We start from the raw sequence: 5,000 nt of genomic DNA, 5'->3' as shown, positions 1-5,000 counted from the left end.
TTCTGCTTTACATCAGTACATAACTAATATTTCAGTCGTCTGACGTCCCTGCTTAGTAAATGATGCAGGACCACATACATAGATGATACATACTGTAAACTGGGGAGGACAGTGTGAACCGCACTCGACCCAGTCACCCTATCTCACAGTCCACTCTGTGTGTAACAAAGCGAAAGCACCAAAGCACTATCGTTCAACAACATCCATTTTATCCTCGCTGCCACAGGACACTATCCAAAGAACGACAAGAGGAACGTCACGTCCACTAATAAGACAGAATGTCTCACACCACCCGCAAACAACGCAGCTCAAATCAGCCAGCAACACCCACAGTGGTCCACCCAGTATCAACACAGGACGCAACGCCACGCCACAACACAAAAGGTACAAGTAATAAAATACCCTTTGGCCACACTCCTTATAAAGGCATCGAACCAACCCACCACCTGACACCAGCCAAACGTACATCCTGATTTGACACATCTCTGGCAACCTAACCCACGTTGGCCCTTAACCTAACCCACGTTGGCCCTTAACCTAACCCACGTTGGCCCTTAACCTAACCCACGTTGGCCCTTAACCTAACCCACGTTGGCCCTTAACCTAACCCACGTTGGCCCTTAACCTAACCCACGTTGGCCCTTAACCTAACCCACGTTGGCCCTTAACCTAACCCACGTTGGCCCTTAACCTAACCCACGTTGGCCCTTAACCTAACCCACGTTGGCCCTTAACCTAACCCACGTTGGCCCTTAACCTAACCCACGTTGGCCCTTAACCTAACCCACGTTGGCCCTTAACCTAACCCACGTTGGCCCTTAACCTAACCCACGTTGGCCCTTAACCTAACCCACGTTGGCCCTTAACCTAACCCACGTTGGCCCCTTAACCTAACCCACGTTGGCCCTTAACCTAACCCACGTTGGCCCCTTAACCTAACCCACGTTGGCACCTTAACCTAAGTTACGCTGCACCTTAACCCAAGTTACGCTGCACCTTAACCCAAGTTACGCTGCACCTTAACCCAAGTTACGCTGCACCTTAACCCAAGTTACGCTGCACCTTAACCCAAGTTACGCTGCACCTTAACCCAAGTTACGCTGCACCTTAACCCAAGTTACGCTGCACCTTAACCCAAGTTACGCTGCACCTTAACCCAAGTTACGCTGCACCTTAACCCAAGTTACGCTGCACCTTAACCCAAGTTACGCTGCACCTTAACCCAAGTTACGCTGCACCTTAACCCAAGTTACGCTGCACCTTAACCCAAGTTACGCTGCACCTTAACCCAAGTTACGCTGCACCTTAACCCAAGTTACGCTGCACCTTAACCCAAGTTACGCTGCACCTTAACCCAAGTTACGCTGCACCTTAACCCAAGTTACGCTGCACCTTAACCCAAGTTACGCTGCACCTTAACCCAAGTTACGCTGCACCTTAACCCAAGTTACGCTGCACCTTAACCCAAGTTACGCTGCACCTTAACCTAACTTACGCTGCACCTTAACCTAACTTACGCTGCACCTTAACCTAACTTACGCTGCACCTTAACCTAACTTACGCTGCACCTTAACCTAACTTACGCTGCACCTTAACCTAACTTACGCTGCACCTTAACCTAACTTACACTGCACCTTAACTGTCACATGTAACGTCACAGGAATGTAGCTTTGCCTAACAGCAACCCTCTGAACATAGTTCACTGCTTGGATCCTCTGGTGTCATGTGTATTTCTTGATGCCATGGTGCGTACCCTCACATAAAGGTCTTTCGAGTGTTGCGTACTTTCTACACAGTCCCGCTAACCACTGGAAGGGTGTACCGCTACAGAACGAATATCGCCCTCCCCTCCTGCCCTTCCAAGCTGGTCGGTCAGGCGTTTGTTTGTGAAATGAGCCTTGCAGCTGTTCAGTTGCATTCGGTTGTCGATGCAGTCAGTGTACGTTGTGGTACGGCCTGTGTGGACTGTCCGCTGATGTACGCGTAACCCACACTGATCATCCGTCGTTACGTACTGAGTGACATAATGTGGCACATGCTTGACCGTACACCGGCTGCGCCCTACAATGGCGAATCATAAGGGCCATATGTTGTGCACGATGCTACTTGTCTCGTCTCCCCATTACAGCGAGATTGCACTGTTGTACGCCGTACAGACATGTGGTAGGTAGGTACGGACGAAAGTATTGCATGTTGGCCCCCCCCCCCCCCCCCTCCTCCCTCTGCCGGGAATCAGCGTGAGCCGTCTGTTGATGTAGCGACGAGGGTTTTCCTATTTAATCGTATTGCCCCACACAACATGATAGCACGGTGGACCGCGTTCCACATCTGCGACATGCTACAGAGGCCGGTTGACAGTCGACCGCGCAAGGGACATTGCACACGTGCGCGGACCATCTTCCACGTGTTCTCTCGTGTACATGCCGCAGTGTGTATGTGGGCTGATGTAGCGTGTCGTGACACATAACATGCAGGCATGCCAGAATCGTAGATTTCGCAAATGTAGATTGACGTATACGTTTGCTGCCAAAGATCCGCAAATGAACTGGAAATCAGTTGTTGAGCGGTTGTTCGCGCTGCAGGTGCATCGGTGATAGCGACGATCGGTACATCTATGAACCGGTTGTTTCGGCGGTACCCGCCATGCCCCCGAACCTGAGTTGGCCATGTGGGTATGAAGCGATACGAGGCTGTGGCTTGGCGGGACAGTCCCCGGCCGGTGAGGGGGGGCCGCCCGGCGTGCTGGCCGCGCGCTGCGTGAGCGCACGCACTACAGCCGGCTGGTGGGGGGCGCCCAGTGGCAGGAGCGCCGGCCGACGGGCCCGGCTGGCGTCCCAGCTATGCGCCGGCGCACCCTGCGCGCGGCGCCAGGCGGCCAAAGTGGGTTCTGCCGAGCCCGGTGCGAAGCGCGGTGGACATCTGCAGTGTGCTGGTCCGATTGCGGACTGTGTGCGTTGAGGATGCGCCGCCGCCCGGCACTCGGCGTCGCGACGCCGTCTGCTGCTCGGTCGCCCCCAGCGGTTCTCGCAGGTGGTTTGTATCGCAGCTCTGCGGACGTGTTGGCGCGTGCGCTGTGCTGGGAGAGTTCGCTTCTGCACCCAAGTGGGGCTTTGCCCTTCTGTGGCGCTGGCGTTGGAGCTGCCGGTCACCGTAGGTGGCGCGTGTTGTTTCCCGCCGGCAATGCCACGACAGCACGCTCCCGGGCCTCTGTCGGCAGCGGCAAGCTCAGTTGGGAGCACGGGTGTTCGCACTGAAAGCGTCTACTCGCCCATCTCCGGGCGATTGCGCCTCTCTCGAACCCGACCAAGTACTTAGGACGGCGCTGCGCGCCGCCGGGACCTGAGAGGGTTTCGAGGTGTATCGTGCAGGGGAGCTCAGCCTCCTCCTGTTTGCAGAATAATTGAGCGGACGCTTGCGTGTTCGCGCGGGCCCTCGGGACACACTCCCGGGCGGCCGGCTGCTCAGCTCTCGTTGACGCAGCTCCCTGGTTGATCCTGCCAGTAGTCATATGCTTGTCTCAAAGATTAAGCCATGCATGTCTCAGTACAAGCCGCATTAAGGTGAAACCGCGAATGGCTCATTAAATCAGTTATGGTTCCTTAGATCGTACCCACGTTACTTGGATAACTGTGGTAATTCTAGAGCTAATACATGCAAACAGAGTCCCGACCAGAGATGGAAGGGACGCTTTTATTAGATCAAAACCAATCGGATTGGCTCGTCTGGTCCGTTTGCCTTGGTGACTCTGAATAACTTTGGGCTGATCGCACGGTCCTCGTACCGGCGACGCATCTTTCAAATGTCTGCCTTATCAACTGTCGATGGTAGGTTCTGCGCCTACCATGGTTGTAACGGGTAACGGGGAATCAGGGTTCGATTCCGGAGAGGGAGCCTGAGAAACGGCTACCACATCCAAGGAAGGCAGCAGGCGCGCAAATTACCCACTCCCGGCACGGGGAGGTAGTGACGAAAAATAACGATACGGGACTCATCCGAGGCCCCGTAATCGGAATGAGTACACTTTAAATCCTTTAACGAGTATCTATTGGAGGGCAAGTCTGGTGCCAGCAGCCGCGGTAATTCCAGCTCCAATAGCGTATATTAAAGTTGTTGCGGTTAAAAAGCTCGTAGTTGGATTTGTGTCCCACGCTGTTGGTTCACCGCCCGTCGGTGTTTAACTGGCATGTATCGTGGGACGTCCTGCCGGTGGGGCGAGCCGAAGGCGTGCTTGCGCGTCCCGAGGCGGACCCCGTTGAAATCCTACCAGGGTGCTCTTAGTTGAGTGTCTCGGTGGGCCGGCACGTTTACTTTGAACAAATTAGAGTGCTTAAAGCAGGCAAGCCCGCCTGAATACTGTGTGCATGGAATAATGGAATAGGACCTCGGTTCTATTTTGTTGGTTTTCGGAACCCGAGGTAATGATTAATAGGGACAGGCGGGGGCATTCGTATTGCGACGTTAGAGGTGAAATTCTTGGATCGTCGCAAGACGAACAGAAGCGAAAGCATTTGCCAAGTATGTTTTCATTAATCAAGAACGAAAGTTAGAGGTTCGAAGGCGATCAGATACCGCCCTAGTTCTAACCATAAACGATGCCAGCCAGCGATCCGCCGCAGTTCCTCCGATGACTCGGCGGGCAGCCTCCGGGAAACCAAAGCTTTTGGGTTCCGGGGGAAGTATGGTTGCAAAGCTGAAACTTAAAGGAATTGACGGAAGGGCACCACCAGGAGTGGAGCCTGCGGCTTAATTTGACTCAACACGGGAAACCTCACCAGGCCCGGACACCGGAAGGATTGACAGATTGATAGCTCTTTCTTGATTCGGTGGGTGGTGGTGCATGGCCGTTCTTAGTTGGTGGAGCGATTTGTCTGGTTAATTCCGATAACGAACGAGACTCTAGCCTGCTAACTAGTCGCGTGACATCCTTCGTGCTGTCAGCGATTACTTTTCTTCTTAGAGGGACAGGCGGCTTCTAGCCGCACGAGATTGAGCAATAACAG

At 53.9% G+C, this 5,000-nt stretch overlaps 1 non-coding gene across 1 annotated transcript in view; it reads left to right on the top strand.

The window, feature by feature from the left end:
• Window positions 1-3,481: 3,481 nt before the first annotated feature.
• Window positions 3,482-5,000, top strand: part of LOC126326708 (small subunit ribosomal RNA) — a 1,893-nt gene continuing 374 nt past the window's right edge. The window contains exon 1 of the ribosomal RNA XR_007560863.1: window positions 3,482-5,000. This exon is cut by the window's right edge and continues 374 nt beyond it. This is a non-coding gene — a ribosomal RNA (small subunit ribosomal RNA).

The sequence above is a fragment of the Schistocerca gregaria genome, unplaced genomic scaffold, assembly GCF_023897955.1.
Source record: "Schistocerca gregaria isolate iqSchGreg1 unplaced genomic scaffold, iqSchGreg1.2 ptg001002l, whole genome shotgun sequence".
Classification (NCBI taxonomy): domain Eukaryota; kingdom Metazoa; phylum Arthropoda; class Insecta; order Orthoptera; family Acrididae; genus Schistocerca; species Schistocerca gregaria.
The sequence above is the reverse complement of the archived record's forward strand: the minus strand, read 5'-3'. Positions and strand labels throughout refer to the sequence as shown.